We start from the raw sequence: 12,500 nt of genomic DNA, 5'->3' as shown, positions 1-12,500 counted from the left end.
CGCGGCTGCCGGCCGTCGCTCTCGCACCGTGGTATACCCGGGCACCGCGAGTGTATCCGCGGACTCCGGCACGGCGATTTCTATCTGTACTCACGACCCTCAGGCGGACGAGGCCCGGGCCGCGGGGGGCCCGGGCCGCCATGTGCGTTCGAAAGGCCGATGATCACTGCGTTCTGCAATTCACACTGATTCACGCAGCTGGCTGCGTTCTTCATCGGCGCACGAGCCGAGTGATCCACCGCCAAGAATTGTCTAACTCTTGGAAATTCGCTTCTTGTTCGTTCGATCACCAATGAGTGGGTTTATCGTCCCGCGCCCCGTGGTCTCGGGCGCGGGGAAATATGGTCACAGTCCGCGGGACGGCGCGAGATGACTCGATCGCTCCGCCCCGCCCACGACGGGAGCAGCCGCCCGTTTGTGGGGGTGGGAGAGTACGGCGGGCCTCTATTACGCCGTGTCTTCCCTGCCCGCCCCCACTAGGTCGCATTTAAGGCCAGGCCCCGGCGTCCCAGGGCCCCCGGTGGATCCAACAGACCAGGCGCAGCCATCCAGAGCCCGCACCCCAAACCCCGCCGCGGACAGGGCAGGGGGAGCTCCGCGGTGCAACTTGTCCGGTCTCGGATGCCGGCACATGGGCCACTCCCGCGAAACACATCCGGAGACGTCACTGGGGGAGCCCCGCCAGACCGCACTTTCCACCCGATCCCTCCGCCCTCCTCCGTCAAACAAACGCAACATTTTTTTGCCAGATTTTTATATATATATATATTTGTTGTCGTTTTGTTATTTCCTTCGTTTCGGGATCGGCGTGGACATGTACATGGAGCGGCCGTGTCAGGCGGGGTCCCCGCGCTGTGGACCCGGCGCGGGTCCTTGTTTCGTTCCTCGTTAATGATCCTTCCGCAGGTTCACCTACGGAAACCTTGTTACGACTTTTACTTCCTCTAAATGATCAAGTTCGATCGTCTTCCGGGCGCACGAGCGAGGCGCCAGAGGCGCCCCGCCGCGGCCCGTCCGAGGATCTCACTAAACCATTCAATCGGTAGTAGCGACGGGCGGTGTGTACAAAGGGCAGGGACGTAATCAACGCGAGCTGATGACTCGCGCTTACTGGGAATTCCTCGTTTAAGGGAGACAATTGCAACTCCCTATCCCAAGCACGAAGGGGGTTCAGCGGATTGCCCAGGCCTTCCAGACAAGGACGATCACCCGCTGATCCCTTCAGTGTAGCGCGCGTGCGGCCCCGAACATCTAAGGGCATCACAGACCTGTTATTGCTCAATCTCGCGTGGCTGAACGCCACTTGTCCCTCTAAGAAGTCAGCGCCCGGCTCGGCGGCCGGCGCGACTATTTAGCAAGCCAGAGTCTCGTTCGTTATCGGAATTAACCAGACAAATCGCTCCACCAACTAAGAACGGCCATGCACCACCACCCACAGAATCAAGAAAGAGCTCTCAATCTGTCAATCCTCACTGTGTCCGGGCCGGGTGAGTTTCCCCGTGTTGAGTCAAATTAAGCCGCAGGCTCCACTCCTGGTGGTGCCCTTCCGTCAATTCCTTTAAGTTTCAGCTTTGCAACCATACTTCCCCCGGAACCCAAAGACTTTGGTTTCCCGCAGACTGCCCGCCGCGTCATTGGAGTAACGCCGGCGGATCGCCAGTCGGCATCGTTTATGGTTAGAACTAGGGCGGTATCTGATCGCCTTCGAACCTCTAACTTTCGTTCTTGATTAATGAAAACATTCTTGGCAAATGCTTTCGCAGTCGGTCGTCTTGCGGCGATCCAAGAATTTCACCTCTCACACCGCAATACGAATGCCCCCGTCAGTCCCTCTTAATCATTACCTCGAGTTCCGAAAACCAACGCAATAGAACCGAGGTCCTATTCCATTATTCCATGCTCTGCTGTCCAGGCTCACGGCCTGCTTTGAACACTCCAATTTTTTCAAAGTAAACGTTTCGGCCGCGCCCGGCACTCAGTCAAGAGAACCGGGCGGAGACCGAGAGGAAGGCCAGGCGGGCAGTGGCGCGCCTTGCGGCGGACCGCCAGCCTGCGCCCAAGATCCAACTACGAGCTTTTTAACTGCAGCAATTTTAATATACGCTATTGGAGCTGGAATTACCGCGGCTGCTGGCACCAGACTTGCCCTCCAATAGATCCTCGTTAAAGGATTTAAAGTGTACTCATTCCAATTACAGGGCCTCGAAAGAGTCCTGTATTGCTATTTTTCGTCACTACCTCCCCGTGTCGGGAGTGGGTAATTTGCGCGCCTGCTGCCTTCCTTGGATGTGGTAGCCGTTTCTCAAGCTCCCTCTCCGGAATCGAACCCTGATTCTCCGTTACCCGTTACGACCATGGTAGGCGCATAACGTACCATCGAAAGTTGATAGGGCAGACATTCGAAGGATCCGTCGCCGGTGCAGAGACCGTGCGATCGGCCAGGTTATCCAGAGTTCACCAACGGAGCCGGGCGGACCCGGGTTGGTCTTGTTCCTAATAAGAGCACGCCTCCCGTAAGGTCGGCGCTTGATTGCATGTATTAGCTCTAGAATTACCACAGTTATCCATGTAAGGGGATGCGCTCCAAGGAACCATAACTGATTTAATGAGCCATCCGCAGTTTCGCTTTTGAAAGCTTGTACTTGGACATGCATGGCTTAATCTTTGAGACAAGCATATGACTACTGGCAGGATCAACCAGGTAGCACCTCGTGCTGCGGCCGGCGAGCGGGGCTCGCTCGGACCGAGCGGATTCTGCCGGGCTCGGGGCGCTCGAGCCGGCGATCCGTTTCACCAAATGTTTCGGTTCGGTTCCCGGGGGGAGCAGAAGTGCGGGCCCAGGCGCGAGTCTACGGTGCTCGTACCAGCCCAAGCACAATCCGGTCCCGTTTACCCTGCGGGCCAAGGCGCGAGTCTACGGTGCTCGTACCAGCCCAAGCATGGTCCGGTCCCCTTGCCACGCACACACACACACACACGTTTCGGGTCCCGGGAGCAGAAGCGCGTGGCCAAGGCGCGAGTCTACGGTGCTCGTACCAGCCTGCGGGTCAGCTCCCGTCGCCCCTTCTCTCTAGTTCTCTCGTTCGAATCGCCAGGGGGATAGAAATCAGATTCGCCGGGGCGTGTGTCGTCCGCCGCCGTCCCCCATCAATCGCCCGGGAATGGGTGGGCCGTGGAGGCCCGCCCGGCCGGTGTGGTTGCCCGGGTTCGGGAAAGTGCTCAACCTACGCTTCGGCAACTGGGATGCCAGGGGGGTCCCGCTAGCGCTTGGCGTAACGGGCCGGGGCCGTTTTCCCCGGTCCGGTCGGCCTCTCGCGCCCATGCGGGCTTCACTGAATGCCATTGGGTCCGGGATCCGCCCCGGGGTGCGAGACGGCACCGTCCACTCCCGCTTAGGGAACGAGACGGCACGGTCCACACCCCGCGCACTGCGACGGACCAGTCCGGTAGTGCCGACACGGTCCCCCGCTAGGGGAGACCGTCTTCGGCACGCATAAATTCGACGGCGCCTTCCGTGCTACACCACGACAACAAGGTCGGCGGACCCGTGCCGGGGTTTGCCACACCCCGGCTGTCCTACCCTACCCTCGGTCTCTCTCCCTACCTCTCTCCCTCGGTATGATCCTGCCGCGAGGGGTTGCCCAAGCCCCTCGCCTATCGCAGGCCCTGGCTGGCCAGGCACTGCCGTCGGAAGCGTTTACCCGCCCGTGCAACCCGACAGAGCCGGGCCCGCTTCCTACTGCCACGGGCGGGGTGAATTGTCGGCGTGCCCGGCTGGCAGCACCGCCGTTCATTAGCCACCGAGGCCCCGCGGGCCCCTCGATCTACCCGGCGGGGGTTGGGGGTGTCCAAGCCCAGCTCCGGTTCCCTTGACGGAGCAGCGTGCAGGGCCGGGGAGCCCTGCCGTCGGAAGCGTTTACCCGCCCGTGCAACCCGACAGAGCCGGGCCCGCTTCCTACTGCCACGGGCGGGGTGAATTGTCGGCGTGCCCGGCTGGCAGCACCGCCGTTCGCTAGCCACCGAGGCCCCGCGGGCCCCTCGATCTACCCGGCGGGGGTTGGGGGTGTCCAAGCCCAGCTCCGGTTCCCTTGACGGAGCAGCGTGCAGGGCCGGGGAGCCCTGCCGTCGGAAGCGTTTACCCGCCCGTGCAACCCGACAGAGCCGGGCCCGCTTCCTACTGCCACGGGCGGGGTGAATTGTCGGCGTGCCCGGCTGGCAGCACCGCCGTTCGCTAGCCACCGAGGCCCCGCGGGCCCCTCGATCTACCCGGCGGGGGTTGGGGGTGTCCAAGCCCAGCTCCGGTTCCCTTGACGGAGCAGCGTGCAGGGCCGGGGAGCCCTGCCGTCGGAAGCGTTTACCCGCCCGTGCAACCCGACAGAGCCGGGCCCGCTTCCTACTGCCACGGGCGGGGTGAATTGTCGGCGTGCCCGGCTGGCAGCACCGCCGTTCGCTAGCCACCGAGGCCCCGCGGGCCCCTCGATCTACCCGGCGGGGGTTGGGGGTGTCCAAGCCCAGCTCCGGTTCCCTTGACGGAGCAGCGTGCAGGGCCGGGGAGCCCTGCCGTCGGAAGCGTTTACCCGCCCGTGCAACCCGACAGAGCCGGGCCCGCTTCCTACTGCCACGGGCGGGGTGAATTGTCGGCGTGCCCGGCTGGCAGCACCGCCGTTCGCTAGCCACCGAGGCCCCGCGGGCCCCTCGATCTACCCGGCGGGGGTTGGGGGTGTCCAAGCCCAGCTCCGGTTCCCTTGACGGAGCAGCGTGCAGGGCCGGGGAGCCCTGCCGTCGGAAGCGTTTACCCGCCCGTGCAACCCGACAGAGCCGGGCCCGCTTCCTACTGCCACGGGCGGGACGATTTGTCAGCGTGCAGAGCCGGGGAGCCCTGCCGTCGGAAGCGTTTACCCGCCCGTGCAACCCGACAGAGCCGGGCCCGCTTCCTACTGCCACGGGCGGGACGATTTGTCAGCGTGCAGGGCCGGGGAGCCCTGCCGTCGGAAGCGTTTACCCACCCGTGCAACCCGGCAGAGCCGGGCCCGCTTCCTACTGCCACGGGCGGGACGATTTGTCAGCGTGCAGAGCCGGGGAGCCCTGCCGTCGGAAGCGTTTACCCGCCCGTGCAACCCGACAGAGCCGGGCCCGCTTCCTACTGCCACGGGCGGGACGATTTGTCAGCGTGCAGGGCCGGGGAGCCCTGCCGTCGGAAGCGTTTACCCGCCCGTGCAACCCGACAGAGCCGGGCCCGCTTCCTACTGCCACGGGCGGGACGATTTGTCAGCGTGCAGAGCCGGGGAGCCCTGCCGTCGGAAGCGTTTACCCGCCCGTGCAACCCGACAGAGCCGGGCCCGCTTCCTACTGCCACGGGCGGGACGATTTGTCAGCGTGCAGAGCCGGGGAGCCCTGCCGTCGGAAGCGTTTACCCGCCCGTGCAACCCGACAGAGCCGGGCCCGCTTCCTACTGCCACGGGCGGGACGATTTGTCAGCGTGCAGGGCCGGGGAGCCCTGCCGTCGGAAGCGTTTACCCGCCCGTGCAACCCGACAGAGCCGGGCCCGCTTCCTACTGCCACGGGCGGGACGATTTGTCAGCGTGCAGAGCCGGGGAGCCCTGCCGTCGGAAGCGTTTACCCGCCCGTGCAACCCGACAGAGCCGGGCCCGCTTCCTACTGCCACGGGCGGGACGATTTGTCAGCGTGCAGAGCCGGGGAGCCCTGCCGTCGGAAGCGTTTACCCGCCCGTGCAACCCGACAGAGCCGGGCCCGCTTCCTACTGCCACGGGCGGGACGATTTGTCAGCGTGCAGGGCCGGGGAGCCCTGCCGTCGGAAGCGTTTACCCGCCCGTGCAACCCGACAGAGCCGGGCCCGCTTCCTACTGCCACGGGCGGGACGATTTGTCAGCGTGCAGAGCCGGGGAGCCCTGCCGTCGGAAGCGTTTACCCGCCCGTGCAACCCGACAGAGCCGGGCCCGCTTCCTACTGCCACGGGCGGGACGATTTATCAGCGTGCAGAGCCGGGGAGCCCTGCCGTCGGAAGCGTTTACCCGCCCGTGCAACCCGACAGAGCCGGGCCCGCTTCCTACTGCCACGGGCGGGACGATTTGTCAGCGTGCAGAGCCGGGGAGCCCTGCCGTCGGAAGCGTTTACCCGCCCGTGCAACCCGACAGAGCCGGGCCCGCTTCCTACTGCCACGGGCGGGACGATTTGTCAGCGTGCAGGGCCGGGGAGCCCTGCCGTCGGAGCGACCCTGGACCGGTGGACCCGACTGCCCGGCCCGCTCGATATCTCAGCTCACGTTCCCTTCTTCCGTCGCCGCCGCCCGTCAGGGGGTGGGTTGCCGGCTCCAGGAGCCCCACTAAATCGCTCGTCCCGCCACGGTGAGCCGATTTCCCATTGCTTTACACTGTTTTGGCAACTTTTCATTTGGCCGACCCCAGATTTTTGTTCTCACCCCCCTATAGTAGCCCCAGCAGGTTGAGGACTGGTGGCACCCTCTTACCCCTCCCCATCCGCCGGACTCTGGGCCCAAAAAGGGTCTCTCGGTTTGGTCACCAACCCCCTCGTGGGTCTCCAGACCCACGAGACGCCTCAGCTCTGAACTCGACCGTTCTCGGAACGCAGCGGGCGCCGCTGTCAGCCTACCGTATCTCTTGAGGACTTTTTGCCTCCGAACTCGAGCCATTTTTCGCGAACTCGTAGAACTGGCCTATCTGTCCGTGTTATGGGCCACTTTTTGGCCAAAGTCCGAGGACAGAAGGCCGACTTTCTCCGGGAGCGTGTTTTGCCGATTTCCTGCCGTCTGCCACGGCCTGATTTTCGTCCCGCCCGGTGGTCACTTTCACCGAGAAAGGCCAACTTGTACAAACCAAGCTCCGGTTCCCTTAACGGAGCAGCGTGCCTGGCTGGCAGGCACTGCCGTCGGAAGCGTTAACCCGCCCGTGCAACCCGACAGAGCCGGGCCCGCTTCCTACTGCCACGGGCGGGACGATTTGTCGGCGTGCCCGGTTGGTAGCACCGCCGTTCATTAGCCACCGAGGCCCCACGGGCCCCTCGATCTACCCGGTGGGGTTGGGGGTCCAAGCCCAGCTCCGGTTCCCTTGACGGAGCAGCGTGCAGGACCGGGGAGCCCTGCCGTCGGAAGCGTTTACCCGCCCGTGCAACCCGACAGAGCCGGGCCCGCTTCCTACTGCCACGGGCGGGACGATTTGCCAGCGTGCAGGACCGGGGAGCCCTGCCGTCGGAAGCGTTTACCCGCCCGTGCAGCCCGACAGAGCCGGGCCCGCTTCCTACTGCCACGGGCGGGACGATTTGTCAGCGTGCAGGGCCGGGGAGCCCTGCCGTCGGAAGCGTTTACCCGCCCGTGCAGCCCGACAGAGCCGGGCCCGCTTCCTACTGCCACGGGCGGGACGATGTTTCAGCGTGCAGGGCCGGGGAGCCCTGCCGTCGGAAGCGTTTACCCGCCCGTGCAGCCCGACAGAGCCGGGCCCGCTTCCTACTGCCACGGGCGGGACGATTTGTCAGCGTGCAGAGCCGGGGAGCCCTGCCGTCGGAAGCGTTTACCCGCCCGTGCAACCCGACAGAGCCGGGCCCGCTTCCTACTGCCACGGGCGGGACGATTTGCCAGCGTGCAGGGCCGGGGAGCCCTGCCGTACGGAGCGACCCTGGACCGGTGGGCCCGACTGCCCGGCCCGCTCGATATCTCAGCTCACGTTCCCTTCTTCCGTCGCCGCCGCCCGTCAGGGGGTGGGTTGCCGGCTCCAGGAGCCCCACTAAATCGCTCGTCCCGCCACGGTGAGCCGATTTCCCATTGCTTTACACTGTTTTGGCAACTTTTCATTTGGCCGACCCCAGATTTTTGTTCTCACCCCCCTATAGTAGCCCCAGCAGGTTGAGGACTGGTGGCACCCTCTTACCCCTCCCCATCCGCCGGACTCTGGGCCCAAAAAGGGTCTCTCGGTTTGGTCACCAACCCCCTCGTGGGTCTCCAGACCCACGAGACGCCTCAGCTCTGAACTCGACCGTTCTCGGAACGCAGCGGGCGCCGCTGTCAGCCTACCGTATCTCTTGAGGACTTTTTGCCTCCGAACTCGAGCCATTTTTCGCGAACTCGTAGAACTGGCCTATCTGTCCGTGTTATGGGCCACTTTTTGGCCAAAGTCCGAGGACAGGAGGCCGACTTTCTCCGGGAGCGTGTTTTGCCGATTTCCTGCCGTCTGCCACGGCCTGATTTTCGTCCCGCCCGGTGGTCATTTTCACCGAGGATTTTTTTCCATGGAAAATTTTCTAAGTCCAAACTTTTTTCTAAGTCCAAACTTTTTTTTTATTTTCCCATCCTTTTCGGCCCAAGTCCAACCTTTTTTTTTTTTTTTTGTTCCAGTATTTTTTTATGTCGGGGAGCCCTGCCGTCGGAAGCGTTTACCCGCCCGTGCAGCCCGACAGTGCCGGGCCCGCTTCCTACTGCCACGGGCGGGACGATTTGTCAGCATGCAGGGCCGGGGAGCCCTGCCGTCGGAAGCGTTTACCCGCCCGTGCAGCCCGACAGAGCCGGGCCCGCTTCCTACTGCCACGGGCGGGACGATTTGTCAGCGTGCAGAGCCGGGGAGCCCTGCCGTCGGTAGCGTTTACCCGCCCGTGCAGCCCGACAGAGCCGGGCCCGCTTCCTACTGCCACGGGCGGGACGATGTGTCGGCGTGCCCGGTTGGTAGCACCGCCGTTCATTAGCCACCGAGGCCCCACGGGCCCCTCGATCTACCCGGTGGGGTTGGGGGTCCAAGCCCAGCTCCGGTTCCCTTGACGGAGCAGGGCTCAGGGCCGGGGAGCCCTGCCGTCGGAAGCGTTTACCCGCCCGTGCAACCCGACAGAGCCGGGCCCGCTTCCTACTGCCACGGGCGGGACGATGTGTCGGCGTGCCCGGTTGGTAGCACCGCCGTTCATTAGCCACCGAGGCCCCACGGGCCCCTCGATCTACCCCGGTGGGGTTGGGGGTCCAAGCCCAGCTCCGGTTCCCTTGACGGAGCAGGGCTCAGGGCCGGGGAGCCCTGCCGTCGGAAGCGTTTACCCGCCCGTGCAACCCGACAGAGCCGGGCCCGCTTCCTACTGCCACGGGCGGGACGATTTGTCAGCGTGCAGGGCCGGGGAGCCCTGCCGTCGGAAGCGTTTACCCGCCCGTGCAGCCCGACAGAGCCGGGCCCGCTTCCTACTGCCACGGGCGGGACGATGCGTCGGCGTGCCCGGTTGGTAGCACCGCCGTTCATTAGCCACCGAGGCCCCACGGGCCCCTCGATCTACCCGGTGGGGTTGGGGGTCCAAGCCCAGCTCCGGTTCCCTTGACGGAGCAGGGCTCAGGGCCGGGGAGCCCTGCCGTCGGAAGCGTTTACCCGCCCGTGCAACCCGACAGAGCCGGGCCCGCTTCCTACTGCCACGGGCGGGACGATTTGTCAGCGTGCAGGGCCGGGGAGCCCTGCCGTCGGAAGCGTTTACCCGCCCGTGCAGCCCGACAGAGCCGGGCCCGCTTCCTACTGCCACGGGCGGGACGATTTGTCAGCGTGCAGGGCCGGGGAGCCCTGCCGTCGGAAGCGTTTACCCGCCCGTGCAGCCCGACAGAGCCGGGCCCGCTTCCTACTGCCACGGGCGGGACGATTTGTCAGCGTGCAGGGCCGAAACCCTGCCGTACGGAGCGACCCCGGACCGGTGGACCCGACTGCCCGGCCCGCTCAATATCTCAGCTCACGTTCCCTTCTTCCGTCGCCGCCGCCCGTCAGGGGGTAGGTTGCCGGCTCCGGGAGGCCCACTAAATAGCTCGTCTCGCCACGGTGAGCCGGTTTCCCATTGCTTTACACTGTTTTGGAAACTTTTCATTTGGCCGACCCCAGATTTTTGTTCTCACCCCCCTATAGTAGCCCCAGCAGGTTGAGGACTGGTGGCACCCTCTTACCCCCCCCCATCCGCCGGACTCCGGGCCCAAAAAGGGTCTCTCGGTTCGGTCACCAACCCCCTCGTGGGTCTGGAGACCCACGAGCGCCTCAGCTCTGAACTCGACCGTTCTCGGAACGCAGCGGGCGCCGCCAAAAGCCTACCGTATCTCTTGAGGACTTTTTGCCTCCGAACTCGAGCCATTTTTCGCGAACTCGTAGAACTGGCCTATCTGTCCGGGTTCTGGGCCACTTTTTGGCCAAAGTCCGAGGACAGGAGGCCGACTTTCTCCGGGAGCGTGTTTTGCCGATTTCCTGCCGTCTGCCACGGCCTGATTTTTGTCCCGCCCGGTGGTCATTTTCACCGAGGATTTTTTTCCATGGAAAATTTTCTAAGTCCAAACTTTTTTCTAAGTCCAAAATTTTTTTTTATTTTCCCATCCTTTTCGGCCCAAGTCCAACCTTTTTTTTTTTTTTTTTGTTCTAGTATTTTTTATGTCCGGGTTCTGGGCCACTTTTGTCCGGGTTCTGGGCCAATTTCTCCGGGAGCGTGTTTTGCCGATTTCCTGCCGTCTGCCACGGCCTGAATTTCGTCCCGCCCGGTGGTTATTAAAGTCCGGGGATTTTTTCCATGACAAATTTTCTAAGTCCAAACTTTTTTCTAAGTCCAAAATTTTTTTTTATTTTCCCATCCTTTTCGGCCCAAGTCCAACCTTTTTTTTTTTTTTTTTGTTCTAGTATTTTTTATGTCCGGGTTCTGGGCCACTTTTGTCCGGGTTCTGGGCCACTTTCTCCGGGAGCGTGTTTTGCCGATTTCCTGCCGTCTGCCACGGCCTGAATTTCGTCCCGCCCGGTGGTTATAAAAGTCCGGGGATTTTTTTTCATGGAAAATTTTCTAAGTCCAAACTTTTTTCTAAGTCCAAAATTTTTTTTTATTTTCCCATCCTTTTCGGCCCAAGTCCAACCTTTTTTTTTTTTTTTTTGTTCTAGTATTTTTTATGTCCGGGTTCTGTGCCACTTTTGTCCGGGTTCTGGGCCACTTTCTCCGGGAGCGTGTTTTGCCGATTTCCAGCCGTCTGCCACGGCCTGAATTTCGTCCCGCCCGGTGGTTATTAAAGTCCGGGGAATCGGTGTATTTTACGCAAACTTCGGGAAGGTGCGTCGCCCGGCGGCATCAACCGGGAGGGCCCCCGATCACAGGGAACGCTGCTGGGTACGTCCTCTCTCGTGTGCGAAAGTTCTGACCGAATCGCACCAGGCACTCGGCCGGGGGAGGCGAATCGCGGACCCCCATCGCCAAGGGCCAGAAGACTCCCGACTCGGCGTTATTTTCGACATTCGGGCACATGCCTCACAGATGTATCAGCACCCACGGGGCCACCGATCGCAGGGGCCACTGCTGGGTATGTCGTCTGTGTTGTATTGACGTCGGTAGATGCGAGTCGCCGACCCCTTGCTCGTGGGGGACGGAGCGCTGTTGGCCCCCACCAGCCATCTCTCACCTAACGGTAATAATAATCGTCGTGCCACAAGGCTCGGCTCGGGTGTGGCAAAGGTGGTCACGTTTTTAAGATAGTCCCAATTATCTGGAGCAAAATTTCCACGCAGGAAGTTTAACCCTTAATAGGAATACAGAAACTGAGAAACGTAGCGGTTTTGCTTCTCAGATTGACGGACGTGGCACTTCAGCATCAAAGATCGGTGGGCTCCCGTCCCAGACATTTCTATCCTAATAATAATAATAATCATCGTGCAAAAAAGCATTTATAAGGATCGGCTCGGGTGTGGCGGTTATCTGACGGACGTGGCACTTCAGCATCAAGATCGGTGGACTCGCGTCTGCTGGCGGAGTCATTTGTTAAGTGTTTGGTCTTTTCCACCGTTCGGGCCAATGCAGCCACCGGTTGGTGGGGCTCGGGGCCGTGGAGTCGAGGGGAGATGCCGTGCGCGCGGCCGGGGTCGGTCGCCGTCCTCTTTACCCGACCAGCCTGCAGTCAGGCCGGGGCTGGGGACCGCTTCCTTCCCGACGGCCGCGGCACTTGAAACATCTCGGTCGCTCTCGTCTCCAGACCCGTCTTAGCCTCTAGGCCAGGGGAACCACCGGGTCCCGGTCCTCGCCGCCTCCCCTCTCTCCCCGCCTGCAGACGGGTCGGTCGTCGGGGGAGCGGTCATCGGGTCCGTTTCACCGGCGGCCCACGGTAGGCCCAAAAGGGGTCTGTTGGGGTTAGGGGGAAGTAAGGGTTAGTAATAACGCGTGCAGTTAGTAAGAACTCATGAAGGTGATTGATGATCGTCGGTGAACAGTCGGTCCATTCCGGCCAAACCCCTGGGCTTTCAAGAACGAGAGACTCGCCACGTCTACGGTGCGGGCAAATCCCGGTCCCCGCCGCCTCCCCTCTCTCACCGCCTGCAGACGGGTCGGTCTTCGGGGGAGCGGCCGTCGGGTCCGTTCACATGTGGGCCACCCAAAAAAAAATTAGGGTTAGGGGTTAGTACGGTTAGTAGGAACGTGTGCAGCTGAGGATGGGGGGTTAGTAAGAACTCATGAAGGTGATTGATGATCGTCGGTGAACAGTCGGTCCATTCCGGCCAAACCCCTGG

At 62.5% G+C, this 12,500-nt stretch overlaps 2 non-coding genes across 2 annotated transcripts; both read right to left on the bottom strand.

Moving 5' to 3' along the window:
• Window positions 1-93: 93 nt before the first annotated feature.
• Window positions 94-250, bottom strand: LOC139945659 (5.8S ribosomal RNA). Its single transcript, XR_011787133.1, has one exon. It is a non-coding gene; the product is annotated as a 5.8S ribosomal RNA (ribosomal RNA).
• Window positions 251-889: 639 nt separating this feature from the next.
• LOC139945686 (small subunit ribosomal RNA) lies at window positions 890-2,704 on the bottom strand. Its single transcript, XR_011787159.1, has one exon. It is a non-coding gene; the product is annotated as a small subunit ribosomal RNA (ribosomal RNA).
• Between the last annotated feature and the right edge of the window lie 9,796 nt (window positions 2,705-12,500).

The sequence above is a fragment of the Asterias amurensis genome, chromosome 12, assembly GCF_032118995.1.
Source record: "Asterias amurensis chromosome 12, ASM3211899v1".
NCBI classification, from domain to species: domain Eukaryota; kingdom Metazoa; phylum Echinodermata; class Asteroidea; order Forcipulatida; family Asteriidae; genus Asterias; species Asterias amurensis.
The sequence above is the reverse complement of the archived record's forward strand: the minus strand, read 5'-3'. Positions and strand labels throughout refer to the sequence as shown.